Here is a 15089-nt window from a genome sequence, read left to right as displayed (position 1 = left end):
GCTCAGTCTAAATATTGAGTTTTATATATTGGCCTACCAAAATATCGAGTTAGAAATATCGAAGGTATAGAATATCGAGGTCAAGAATATCGTTGGACAGAATATCGACCCTAAGGTAAGTAATATCGATTTTTTTTATATTGATGTAATATCGAAGTTAGTAATATTGATAGCATATATATCGATGTAACTAATTTAGATGTTACTAATATCGATATTTGTATTATTGTTATGTATTTTATTATGTATGGGTAATATGTTTTTGTTAAGTATTTTAATTGTTTTAAATTATATGTGTACTATTTTTATATATGAATAATGTTATTTTTAAGTCAATGTTATGTTTTAGTACCGGAGTGGGTTGTGGGTTTATAGGGGAAAGGGGTGGGAAGTAATTTAAATATACTAAATTAATTATTCATTTTTAGGAATTATAAATGAATTTTAATACATTTTTGTTTTTATTTCTGCAGCGGGTTGTGAGTTCATAGGGGAATTGGGTGGGAAGTAATTTAATTGTAATTAATTAAAGATTTATATTTATTTATTGGTATGGATAATTGTTTTATTTATAATTAATTATTAATTGGAAATTAATTATTTTAATTGATAATTATTTTTTTTAATTGGTAATACATTTTTAATTGGTAAATAATTTTGTTGCTTGCCAATTAATATTTTTAATAGGTAATTAATTTTTATTAATTGGAAATTATTTTTAATTATTTTGGTAATTAATATTTCATAACAAGTATAATTTGGTATGAAAAATAATGTTATTGTTTAATAATTTTTAATTGTGAATTAATTTTAATTAATTAATATTTTTTTAATAAAAATATGTTCTTGTTTAATATTTATTGTTTGGTGACTAATATTTATTAATTAAATATTTATTGGTATTTATTGTTAATTTTTTGTTAATTAATTACTCAATAGTAATTGCTTTTAATATTTATTATTTGTTTGTAAATTATGTAGATTTATTTAAAAATGTAATTATTCATTATTTTAAATATAAGAATTATTAATAAATATGTTATATTTAAATTCTACCCTATCCAACATTTTCCTTACTGTTTCACTCCCTGGAGTTGGAATAGTAATTTTTACCTGTAAGCTATCCAATGCTTTCCCTACTGTAGCACCCTCTGGAGTTGGAATAGTAATTTTTACCCCTACGCTATCCAATGCTTTCCCTACTGTTGCACCCTCTGGAGTTGGAATAGTAATTTTTCCCCCTACACTATCGAACGCTTTCCCTACTGTTGCACCCTGTGGAGTTGGAAAAATTATTTTTCCCCCTACGCTCTCCAATGCTTTCCCTAGTGTTACACCCTCTGGAGTTGGAATAGTAAGTTTTACCCCTACGCTATCCAACGCTTTCGCTACTGTTACACCCTCTGGAGTTGGAATAGTAATTTTTACCCCTTCGCTATCCAACGCTTTCCCTACTGTTACACCCTCTGGAGTTGAAATAGTAATTGTTACCCCTACGCTATCCAACGCTTTCCCTACTGTTACACCCTCTGGAGTTGGGATAGTATTTTTTACCACTACGCTATCCAACGCTTTCCCTACTGTTGCCCCCTCTGGAGTTGAAATGGTAATTTTTACCTCTACGCTATCCAACGCTTTCCCTACTGTAGCACTCTTAGGAGTTGGAATAGTAATTTTTACCCCTACGCTTTCCAATGCTTTGCCTAGTGTAGCACCCTCTGGAGTTGGAATAGTCATTTTTACCCCTACGCTATCCAATGTTTCCCTACTGTTGTCCCCCTCTGGAGTTAGAATAGTAATTTTTACCCCTCCACTATCCAACGCTTTCCTGACTGTTGCCCCCTCTGGAGTTGGAATAGTAATTTTTACCCCTACGCTATCCAACGCTTTCTCTACTGTTGCACCCTCTGGAGTTGGAATAGTAATTTTTATCCCTACGCTATCCAATGCTTTCCCTACTATACTACCCAATGTTATTATTACTGTCGTTTTTTGGGACTTTGAATAGTACTTTTATTTATTTCGCTATTTAATATTTGTATTATTATTTTTGATAATGTAGTATAATAATAATTCTAAAAATATTGAAAGTAAATGAATTTTTTTTAATGTATTAACCCCCTCTGTGCTGATGACGAGCACAGGCTCGTCATGCAGCATGGTCTCTTGTGCTGGTGACGAGCCTGGGCTCGTCATGAGCTGTGGAACGCTCACACGCGGGGATAGTTCCCCTGCTGTGCTTAGCGATCCATTGCAAGCACCGTGCTGCATGACGAGCCTGGGCTCGTCATCAGCACCGTGGCGCCGTGCGCAGCCCCCCTCTCCCCCCGCGCCGTGGGGAAATTAGCCCCACAGCGAAGGGGTTAAATATAATGTTTTACTTTTTATTTATGTTATTGTTTTATGTTTAGATGTATTTGTAATTTATAATATTTTTTTTTAATTTATTGAGCATGGGCTGAAAATTCATTCCGCTCGCGGAATTTGCGGATTTTCTGTGATTTCGCGATCCGCGAATCTCACGAAATCGCGGTAAAATCCGCGAATCAGCAGGGATGAATTTTCAGCCAAGCACTTACAGGGTTACAGCAGCAGGTGCAGAAGTTGAAGCAAATTTTTTGTAACCTTTTACAAAAGGGTTGCAAAGAAATTAACTACAACTTGGGCACCTGCTGCTGTAAGACTGTAAGTGCTTCCTGACGCCTCGTTACCTACTTGCAACTATTCTTTGACCCTGCTCGGACCCTTGAAGCAGGGTCAGAGAATAGTTACAAGTAGGCAATGAGGCACCTGTCACGAAAATTAAAAGTCAACAAGAAGCACTGACAGATATAAAAACAAGCATTTGCAATGCAATAGGTCTCGCATTAGGAAAGTTGGAGCTATTGGTCTTGTAAATGACATTTTTTTTAATTTATGTATTGGTTTTGAAAATAGCTAAATTAATAGCTTTGTCATTTACAATGCCAATAGTTATAACTTTCGCAAATGTGACACCTTTCGCATTTGTAATGCAACATGTTTTGTATTTATGTGACTTAGATGTATTGATATTACAAATTACAATGGCTTTTAATTTTTTAAATAATTAATACTTAAATAAAAGTGATTTTAATTTATAATGGCAATAGCGTAAACTTTTGTAAATAACTTTTTTTGTGAAGATTATGTTCAGTGTATTTTATTGTGACGAAAATCCAAGAACAGAAGTGAAATATTAACATCTTTTTGTGACATTTGTAATAAAGTTTGAAACATTGAGAGAACATATTTCAACCAGTTGTTGTTGAATGGTTGCGCTGATTGATGCTGGGGTTGCGCTGAGTGGTGCTGTGGTGGTGCTGAGTGGGGCTGTGGTGATGCTGAATGATGCTGTGGAGGCGCTGAGTGATACTTGAATGGTGCTGAGTAATACTGGGGTGGTGCTGAGTGGTGCTGTGGTGGTGCTGAGTGATGCTGTGGTGGTGCTGAGTGATGCTGTGGTGATGCTGAGTGGTGCTGTGGTGGGGCTGAGTGGTGCTGTGGTGGGGATAAGTGATAATGTGGTGGTGCTGAGTGATGCTGTGGTGGTGCTGAGTGATCCTGTGGTGGCGCTGAGAGGTGCTGTGGTGGTGCTAATTGGTGCTGTGGTGGTGCTGAGTGATGCTGTGGTGGTGCTGAGTGATGCTGTGGTGGTACTGAGTGGTGCTGTGGTGGTGCTGAGTGATAATGTGGTGGCACTGAGTGAAGCTGTGGTGGCGCTGAGTGATGCTGTGGTGGTGCTGAGTAGTGCTGTGGTGGTGCTGAGTGATAATGTGGTGGTGCTGAGTGATAATGTGGTGGTGCTGAGTGATGCTGGGGTAGCGCTGAGTGATGATGTGGTGATGCAGAGGGCAGACATTTTTTCTAATGGGGAGTAAGATCTTAGCAAACTTCCCTACAGACAGTGATGATATTTCACACTTTTATTGTAGGTAACAGAGTAGAAGGATCCCCTCTCTCTCTTTTTTAGAAAATAATCGACCCTGTGGACCGCCACCAGCTGAGAAAAAGGTAAAACCTTAATGTTAGAGAAGCAAACAAATGGGAGCACTATTAGGAAGAGTAGTGGACTAAAACAATGTTGTTTTTTATGTACATTCCACAGAACAAAAAACAGAGCCCTGATGAGAACCCGAAAATTGACGTAATAGGGTTTGAAATGCGTCGGCACACTTAGAAGTGATTGACTTGGAAGTCCAGTAGACTAATTAATTAATGTGTGGTCTTTCAGAATCATTTTATGCTTTGAACTTGAACATTGCTTGATTTTTCCTGCATTAATTTGTAATGGATGAAACACCTAGTGTATTGTGACGTAGCTTTGTTATTATAGAACACCTCTCAAAAATTGACGTCTGTTGATGAAATTGACTCTATGTAGTGTTGATTTTTGTGAATATATATGTTGATTCATATTGTATATTTGTGTGTAAATTTGTACAGTGTCTTTCTTAGATATTGAAAAAAATTTAAATAATGAAAAAATAATTAAATTAAACAGGTATGAATAAAGTGTACCTTACAAACTCAATGAATATTGGTTTGTAGTGCTCAAGCTTGAGACATAAAAGAAATGTGATGATGGTAATGTCGTGTATTAGCAGAGGGCAGAAAGGCACAAAAAGCAGTCTAACAAAGGGCAGAAAAACAGGGAAAAACGAGTCTAACAGAGTGCAGAAGGGCACAAAAAACCAGTCTAACAGAGGTCAGAAGGGCAGAAAAACAAGGGAAAAACGAGTCTAAAAGATGGCAGAAGGGCACAAAAAACAAGTCTAACGGGGCAGAATGAATCCTGCCCTGCGTGTTTGTTCACGAAGATGCCACCTTTTTGTGCAATACCTCTATTCAACTGGAGTACTTTCTACTGTCTAATCAGTAAGTGCTCCCTCGTTGGCTAAATGTATAGGGGCAGATTTACAATAACTGGCGCATCCCCAGCTGAGGAATGTATTGTTCTTATAACAAATCGGTACAAAGTTAAGAAGCTACCATCTTGCCTTAAATTGAATAAAGTACAGTGAGTGATACCCAACCATGAGATTTGCACAACTAATAGATTACAGCATTCAGATTTACTTTATATGGACCGGCCTATACTCCGAAAAGGAAGATTCAAGTGTCCCACCAAATAGGTCCTAAGGTTTAGATGCCCAAGACTATCCTAATTTTAATCTAAATAAATATATCGGCTCATCCATTACAAAATGGATGGTGAACCAATATTTAACCAAATTAGAAGAATGGATTTAATATTTAAAATTTAACAACATGATATTATTGGCCGTATATAATTATAATGAATCGCGCTAAATGAGTATAAAAGAAATAATGTTATATCCTCCCGAAGACAGGAATTACGGTCCAAATAGAATCGTTCGTTTCCCATTCAAAGATGGCCACCGCGGACAATCACGTAGTCCGTTTTCCACTCTATCTTCATTCAACAGCTGAGTGACTGCTTGTTGGCGCGAGAATCGGGCTATTTAAAACCGCGTAGGCTTGGTGCCTGTGCGAGTCTCGCCCCGGCTGAGGATAGGTCGATTTAGTCTATCGACGGAACCCCACTTATGGACGCTGTTTGATAGAACTCCAAGTAAGTAGGCGCTGTCAATGCCCCCCGTAGGCGCTAAAACAGAACGCGTAAAAGAGGTTTTCCTTCATCTTGCCTCTCTCTTTCTTATGTTTAAACTTCAGGCAGCTCTGCTGAATGACCTGCTAACGAACGCGCCAACAATAGAACCTGATTCATAGACGCCGCGGTAGAAACACCCGGGACATAGAGCCGTGCTCCTCTAGTCAAGTAAGTTACACCAACCGATAGCCCGGTTTTCCCCATATAAAACGCTTCAGTAAATCTAATGTAGTCTTCTACTGTTTCTTTATTAGGCAGACATTTGCCGGCCTCGTTGGGGGACATAGAACGTTCCAAACTAGCCGTCTCGGATCCAATACTCGTGGTGTGTATTAATTAGAAAATAATTATAATCACTTATTAAAACTATGGTCAATATGTAAACTCATAGTATTATCTAATCTTAGGGACGCCTGCTTGACACCACTGAAAATACTCTTAATGGCAAACCATCTCCAGCATCTTGTTTTACCTATAAATTGTAACCCAGTGGAATTCTTCATTTAGCAAAGAAAAACCAGTATTTCAGGTAATGAAATTAATAAAAATGTCTTGGCAGGCTGGGGGGAGGAAATTAAGTAGGAGACTATATAAACTAAAAATATTCTCTCTAATAGCTTCCTGCCTTGCCGAAAATCTCTTGTGACCATACTTTGTTCCAATAAAAAGAAAAAAATCCCAAACGAACTACACCAGGTAAAATTAATATACGTAAACTGTACTGTGAGCCTTGTTACCGTTCCCTAGATTAGAAACCATCAAAAGGCAAATAAACAACCTAATAAGATCCTATATTGTGTTTGTCCACTGCACTACTTTAATTTAATTTAATGTTATTTGACTCTACATCTAAGGCCCTGGAAAGACCAATAGGTTGCCTTCTAAATGTTTTTCTGTGTTTGGTCAACATGTGTTCTAGAATGAGTATACTGTATAATGTGAGTTAATGCGGGGTATGGAAAATGCTAAAAATGTGTTGGTTGTTCTCTCTTGGTTACTTAGCCCAGGTTATCTTAATTGCCTCTCACAGATCTCACCGTTAGGGAGTCTGATTTAGGGAGTGGTCCTAGGTTTGTTTGGCACTGCACACCGCCGTAATGGCCACTATAGAAGTATAAGATTGAAGATGATAATCATGTTCTCAAAAGTAACGGTTTATTAATGTTTTTGGTAAGGAAAAATGTATTAGAATAATATATGTCTTCATTAACTAAACTGTTGTATAGATAAATACTAAGACATTGTGTCTTTATTTTTAGATTTATTATCCCGCTTCCTCCCAGTCAACATCTCCCAGCCCTGACGAAGGTGTGGCCCATTTGGCCATTCACCGAAACGCGCGTCGGCTTGTGGCTCCAGGAATACGGCACACTATGTAGTACCAATTAGGTGCCTAAATAAGATTAATTGCCTGGAACGTTACTCTGCTCTATGCCACATATTTACCATCTTTATGTGGCATACAACAGAACAATCTGTATGAATTGAGGTATGAGAGTGGAATGTCTGAACTTTAGGTAAGATTAGGTCGTGAAAAACTGAAAGAATGGTAGTATGATTGAAGCGTGAAATGTTGCTGGGTAGGTTAAAGAAGAATGCTATTTTGTCATTTTTATCTTTTTTCAAATAGATCATGTGTTTTGTGCAAATATTTATAAAATAATTATGTGTTATAGGTGTACATAAATGTTTTCTACACTAAAATAAAAATTGCTATATTTTGCTAAGAAACTTTGTCGTGCAAATGTCTGACTCATGTTAAATCTTGTAATATGCAGTGCCAACCTCTAGGTTAATCACCCCACATACATTGGGATCCCAGATTTGGGACCACGTTATCAATTGGCGGGGTACGCTCTTTGTTCTTTGTTTGCATCCCCAGGGATGCGCCAGTTATTGTGCGCCGCAGCTCCGCCACCCATGGTGCGCCGCATTTACAATGCGACGCAACCATGTGGCAAAAATGGCACAGATGCGTCACGCATCTGTGCCGTAAAAGCAGCGCATTTCTGGAGCTGCGTCGTGCTTGCGACGCTGCTCCAGCAATGCTCTGGGGGGCCCTATCTCCTCAATGCTGCATCAAGCCTTGCGCCTGTTTCAAGCAGGTGCAGGGTTTTGACGCAGCATTGGCCTAAAAGTGACTAAGTGAATTCTTGTAGATTTCACTCAGCCACTTTTAGGAGGCGTTCCTGCTCAGGAACGCCCTCCCCTGCGCCGGAACGCCTCCTGATGGCGCAGGGCTTTACAACGTGACGCATCTCTCAGAAGCGTCACGTTGGTAATACCCAGCACCATGGCGCATCTTTTGTGCTGCCGCTGCGTCACAAAAGGTCTCGGTAGAGGGTGGGAGTGGTGAACCGGAGGGTGGCAGTGATGAACCAGAGGGTAAAAGTGATGACCCAGAGGGTGGCAGGGGTGAACCAGAGGGTGACAGTGGTGAACAAGAGGGTGGCATGGGTGAACCAGAGGGTGGTAGTGGTGAACCAGAGAGTCGCAGTGGTGAACCAGAGGGTGGCAGTGCTGAACCAGAGGGTGACAGTGGTTAACCAGAGGGTGGCAGTGGTGAACCAGAGGGTGGCAGTGGTGAACCAGAGGGTGACAGTGCTGTACCAGAGGGTGGCAGGGGTGAACCAGAGGGTGCTGTGATGAACCAGAGGGTGGCAGTGGTGAACCAAAGGGTGGCAGGGGTGAACCAGAGGGTGGCAGTGGTGAACCAGAGGGTGGCAGTGCTGAACCAGAGGGTGGCAGTGGTGAACCAGAGGGTGGCAGTGGTGAACCAGAGGTGCTGTGATGAACCAGAGGGAAGCAGTCGTGAACCAGAGGGTGGCAGTGGTGAACCAGAGGGTGACAGTGCTGTACCAGAGGGTGGCAGGGGTGAACCACAGGTGCTGTGATGAACCAGAGGGTGGCAGTCGTGAACCAGAGGGTGGCAGTCGTGAACCAGAGGGTGGCAGTGGTAAACCAGAGGGTGACAGTGCTGTACCAGAGGGTGGCAGGGGTGAACCAGAGGGTGCTGTGATGAACCAGAGGGTGGAAGTGGTGAACCAGTGGGTGGCAGGGGTGAACCAGAGGGTGGCAGTTGTGAACCAGTGGGTGACAGTGGTTAACTAGAGGGTGGCAGTGGTTAACCAGAGGTGCTGTGATGAACCAGAGGGTGGCAGTCGTGAACCAGAGGGTGACATTGCTGAACCAGAAGGTGGCAGGGGTGAACCAGAGAGTGGCAGTGCTGAACCAGGGGGTGGCAGTGGTGAACCAAGGGTGGCAGGGGTGACCCAGAGGGTGGCAGGGGTGAACCAGAGGGTGGCAGTGGTCAGCCAGAGGTTGGCAGTGGTGAACCAGAGGTGCTGTGATGAACCAGAGGGTGGCAGTTGTGAACCAGAGGGTGGCAGTGGTGAACCAGAGGGTGACAGTGCTGTACCAGAGGGTGGTAGGGGTGAACCAGAGGTGCTGTGATGAACCAGAGGGTGGCAGTCATGAACCAGAGGGTGGCAGTGGTAAACCAGAGGGTGACAGTGCTGTACCAGAGGGTGGCAGGGGTGAACCAGAGGGTGCTGTGATGAACAAGAGGGTGGCAGTGGTGAGCCAGAGGGTGGCATGGGTGAACCAGAAGGTGCCAGTGGTGAACCAGAGGGTGACAGTGGTTAACCAGAGGGTGGCAGTGGTGAACCAGAGGTGCTGTGATGAACCAGAGGTGCTGTGATGAACCAGAGGGTGGCAGTCGTGAACCAGAGGGTGGCAGTGGTGAACCAGAGGGTGACAGTGCTGAACCAGAAGGTGGCAGGGGTGAACCAGAGAGTGGCAGTGCTCAACCAGGGGGTGGCAGTGGTGAACCAAGGGTGGCAGGGGTGAACCAGAGGGTGGCAGAGGTGAACCAGAGGGTGGCAAAGGTGAACCAGGGGGTGGCAGTGATGAACCAGAGGGTGGCAGTGGTGAACCAGAGGGTGCTGTGCCCCTACACGACCGCATGGGTAACTTCGCCATGCAAGCGACCCGCGAACACGCAAAAAGCCCTGTGAACACGCAAAAAACCCAGCGAACACGGAAAAAACCCTGCGAACATGCAAAAAAACTAAAATCAGCAAATTCGCAGGAATTTGCGGATTTTGCGGATTGCGAATTCGATTTCACGCAAATTCACGTAACGCGAATTCGCAAAGTTCGCCCATACTTATAATTTATGAGTTATTAAAATAATTAATGATTCTTATTAAGTAAGTATATATTATATATTTTATGTATATGTTTAATTAATGTTATAATATTGTATATGTATTATTTATTAATTTTAAACATTATTAAATATTTTTAACTATGGCCTTTGTTCCTCTTTCAGTCTTTAATAAAGTTTTCCCGTGTTGAACCTTTCTTTTCTGCCAAGATGGCGTAGTACGATCTCACCACGAAGATCGCACACTTCCTGGACCGGCACCTTGTTTTCCCGCTACTGGAGTTTCTCTCCGTTAAAGAGATTTACGATGAAATGGAATTACTTCAAGGGAAGTTGGAACTCCTTAGTGATACTAATATGGTGGACTTTGCTATGGATGTCTACAAACACCTTTACCCAGACAAAGAAATTCCCCATGCTTTACGAGAAAAGAGAACCACTGTTGTTGCACAACTGAAGCAACTTCAGTCTGAAACGGAGCCTATAGTGAAGATGTTTGAAGATCCAGAAACAACAAGACAAATGCAGTCTACCAGGGATGGAAGGATGCTCTTTGAATACCTGGCTGATAAGCATGGTTTTAGGCAAGAATACCTCAACACTCTGTACAGATATGCCAAGTTCCAGAATGAATGTGGCAACTATTCAGGGGCCGCCGAATACCTCTACTTTTTTAGAGTACTGGTTCCTGCGACAGATCGAAATGCTTTGAGTTCTTTGTGGGGAAAGCTAGCATCAGAAATTCTGATGCAGAATTGGGATGCAGCCATGAAGGATCTCACGAGATTAAGAGAGACCATAGATAATAATTCTGTTAGTTCTCCTCTACAATCTCTCCAGCAGAGGACATGGCTCATTCACTGGTCTTTGTTTGTCTTCTTTAACCATCCCGAAGGCAGAGACAACATCATCGATCTCTTCTTGTACCAGCCACACTATCTTAATGCGATTCATCCCATGTGGTCCCCATATTCTCAGTTATTTAACAACAGCTGTCATCACCAACAAAGATGGCAGAAAACGGAGGCAAGTCCTTAAAGATCTGGTTAAAGTCATTCAACAGGAATCTTATACATACAAGGACCCCATTACAGAGTTTGTGGAATGCCTGTATGTTAACTTTGATTTTGATGGTGCTCAGAAAAAACTAAGGGAATGTGAATCAGTGCTTGTGAATGACTTTTTCTTGGTGGCCTGCCTAGAATACTTCATTGAAAATCCACGTCTCTTTATTTTTGAAACCTTTTGTCGCATTCATCAGTGTATCAGCATTAGTATGCTGGCAGATAAGCTGAATATGACTCCAGACGATGCTGAAAGGTGGATTGTCAATCTCATCCGAAATGCAAGACTGGACGCAAAATTAGACTCCAAACTGGGCCATGTGGTGATGGGGAATAATGCAATATCTCCTTACCAGCAAGGGATTGCGAAAACCAAAAACCTGTCTTCCCGCAGTCAGATGCTGGCTATGAACATTGAGAAGAAAGTAAGCCAAAATATTCGAGCCGAGGCACCACACTGGGCTGCGGAGTCTTCTGGATTCTACTAAGATATTGAAGAAAATCTCACCCAATCATCCACATCATGAACTCTTTTATTGACAAAAAATGCAAAAGAATGTGCTTGAAAGTACATAGTTTGAATAAATATGGTTGTATTTCCTTTAAAAAAAAATATATATATATTTTTTTTTAACTATGTTTATTTAGTTTATAAGTATTATTTAACTTATTTTACACTTTTTTTAATTACAAAAAAACCTGATATTTTTAATTACGATATTTTTAACATTTATATTTTTTTCCGATATTTTTGTACTTACCATGTTGTAGATGGGATGTTGATATTCTTGCCTTCGATATTCCAGCCCTGGTTTTTCTGTAGGTCGATATGTTGTCCATTGATATTCTGTCAGTGATTCGTAAGTTTATAACCCTAGTAGAACTAACTTCCCCAAAACAATATACTGCTATGCTAGGGTTTGTGTATGCGAGATTCCGAGCGGCTGTTAGGGCTGAGTATCTGGCGTACCCTGGAGCGCCGCATGTCTTAAAGGCATTGCAGGTGCTGCTGTCTATTGAGGATAGGAAGGGTCTGATAACAAAGATATATAGCACCTCACTAGTAGAGAATCAGGTGGTTACATCTAAGGCATATGAGATGTGGATGGTGCTACTGGATTCGCCACTGAAAGGACGCCTCAGGGCGAATTGCAACCTCAGGATCATACATTTCAAAATTATGCAGCAAAAGTACTATACCCGAAAAGACTACAGAGGTATGGGTTGCGGGTGGACTCGCTGTGTGTGACGTGTGGTATTGAGGGTGTGGATTTGAGGCATTTGGCCTGGGACTGCGGACCTGTATCGATGTACTGGGACAAGGTCACGTAGCATCTCACACAAATGATTATGGAAAAGGTAGACTGAACCACGTAAATATGTTTACTGGGATTGTATAAGACATTCAAACTATGCAACAGCAAATTTGTGGCTATTACAATGCTGTTTGACAAACGGGTAGTAGCAAAAGATTGGGGTGGAATGCAGTGGTGGTGCATCCATTAAGGGTGCTGGGGCATTGCCCCAGCCGCCCGCAGCTCCCTCGGCATTTGTGAACTTAAGTAAACATCTCAGTTTACTTAAGTTCAGTCTGAGATGCCGAGGGAGAACTGAACTGACGATGCCTGTCAGTTAGCATGACGTCGAACTGCCCACCCCTTCAGAGTCTGAAGGGGTGGGCGGTCCAACCTCATGCTAACTGACAGGCATTGTCAGACCAGGGGCAGCAGCACAAGTGCGCATGATTAGCGATGGAGGGTGATTTTTTCCTCTGTGCCCACACATGCACACTAGTGCCTGCTCTGGCTGGCACATGCCCATTAGAAAGTGAGGGTTGAGCAAAAGCTCAAATCTCGGTCTCCTAATGGGCTGGGTGGTCAGAGAGTAACTGTGCCCTAAGGCAATAGGATTGGCTGAGAGGGATCGGCGGATGTTCCTGTAGGCGCCAACAGCAACGGAACCTGCACACCGGAGCAGAGGCGGCGCGGACCTGATAAGTTTTGAAAATTTTTTTTTTAACCCCCCTTCCCCGGCCCCGTGCGACATGACCCATGACCCCTACAACCGCGAGAATTGCAAGAGCTGGGACCGTCTCTTTTTATCTTGTGGAAAATATCATCACATTCGGCTGTGGCCAGGCAGAAAGGCAGGGAGGCAAGCAGCAGGCAACTCCAACTCCAGCGAACGCACCCCATCACATTTGTAAAGGGTGAGCTCTGATGTCACTAAGTTTAGACTAGAGACAAGGTTCCGGTACAATAACGTACTAAATAGAAAGGTTTTAAGTGACGATGTTTCACATCACGTGCACACAAAGAATTATGTTTTTTAATGCCTCCATGGTATAGTCAACAGTGCTCAATCCCAACGAATCTGCAGAGCTCCACTTTATGGAAAGTGATTTTAGTCCGCACAAAATGCTTTTTGCAGTCTTCTTTACACTTGTGATATGAGTAAAAGGCAATTGTTATGTTAATGTGTTCCTAACTGGGCGGCCTCCCTCAGAATACATAAATGGAGCCCAGATTAAAATCTTGGTCGCTCGCTGTTTTTAAATTGGTTTGCTTTTCCTAATATGTAGGCCCATATCCGAGAAAATACGTTTCATATGCATACGTTAAAAACAAATTCACACTAGGAGACGTTTAGACTAGAGGAAAAGCCTCAGTCGGGGATTATCCATCACAACTTTACACTTCCATATGCCAGCTGCCAGCGGACATTACGAGAACTTTTGTCATTTAGCTCAGGTTACAGATTTCAAGTTCAAAAGTTTCAATGTTATATGTGCTCTATATTTAATTTATCCTGCTCCATGCAGTTATGGTCCGGCTTTCATACAGCCACTCTCCAACATTGCACACCGTCCATATTGTTTTTTTAGTTTACAGACTACCCAGTTCATAGAGGAATGTTTTCCTACAAAACTTGCAGTGAGAATGTGCGATTTGCAGTTAGCCACCCAGAACCTTAGTAATTAACAAAACGCATTACAAATAAAGTTAAGAGCCAATTGAGCCGAGCCAGGAACCGAATCGAGCCTTCAGTGCAACACTATGTGTTGGCCTCGCTAATTCGAACAACTACTTATTGGAACACATTGTTGCACAGTGTAGTCCCAGTATTAACTTCTGCCTGAGTTATATAACTCTTCAGTTGATGTTGCAAAGAAGCACCTCAATCTTTCCACGGACTCAGTAAACTTGTTGAACTTTTCAGCTTCCTCATGACAATTGCCAGTGTTTACCCAGGGAGACGGTGGGCATGTCTGAACGTGTTATGTAAGGACCTGTCAAAGACGGCATGCGTGTCAGCTTGTTTGCCATTGCACTTGTCACTGAAGGCTTCTGTAGATATTTGATAAATCTTCACACCATGTAAACAGTAGAAACAATATTAAAGGCTGTAGTTTACCTTCAGGCCTATACCGAAGTGTAATGCCAGGTAGTAGCAACATATGTAAGAGGAGTTGTTTTATGATTTGGGAAGTGATTTATGTGTATGAGTTTTTAATTTTGCCCCTGCCTAATTTAGCAATTTTATTAGTAACTTTCCAGCCATCACTGTGTTGTTTCATGGCCTGGTTTCAGCATGGTGAAGGAACTCTCCGCCCCTCCAGCGAGTTCAGGGGAAGTCCCCGCCACGACCGAGTCTTGCAATGCCATCGCAGATTTCTTTATAGGGAAGGTAGAAAAAATCTATGCATCGTTTCAGACTAACTCTGAAGCTACAAACCCGCCCGACCCTACCTGCGGAAATAAGGTAAGGGAAAAACTTAGGAAATTTGTGGTTCCCCAAACTGAAGAGCTAATTAATATCCTATCGGACATTCACTCGGGCTCCCCCTTAGATGCGGTACCAGCGAGAATTCTTCGAAATCATCTCCCTCTGGTAGCGAAGCATATAGGTAACTTGGCTTCGCTGTCTTTCCATGAATGTTTAGTTCCGGAGAGCTGGAAACTGGCCCAAGTCGTCCCAATAAAAAAGAAAGCCCACATAAGCATTACGCAATTAGACAACCTGAGACCAATCTCCCTCCTCCCCTACTGTGCGAAGGTAGTAGAAAAATTGGTCAACCGACAGCTGGTGAGCTTTGTGGAGGAAAACATGCTCCTTCACACGTCTCAGTCGGGATTCAGAGCCAAACACTCGACAGAGACCGCCCTCCTCCTATCGACAGAACTGCTGCGGAGTAAGGCGGACG

The 15089-nt window shown here is 42.2% G+C and overlaps 1 pseudogene; it reads left to right on the top strand.

The window, feature by feature from the left end:
* The first annotated feature begins 10031 nt into the window (after positions 1-10031).
* On the top strand, positions 10032-11498 carry LOC147700916 (eukaryotic translation initiation factor 3 subunit E pseudogene; annotated as a pseudogene).
* The last annotated feature ends 3591 nt before the right edge of the window (positions 11499-15089 follow it).

This window comes from Lissotriton vulgaris, chromosome 7, assembly GCF_964263255.1.
Source record: "Lissotriton vulgaris chromosome 7, aLisVul1.2, whole genome shotgun sequence".
Classification (NCBI taxonomy): Eukaryota; Metazoa; Chordata; class Amphibia; order Caudata; family Salamandridae; genus Lissotriton; species Lissotriton vulgaris.
Note: the sequence above shows the minus strand (reverse complement) of the source record. Positions and strands in the feature narration are given on the sequence as shown.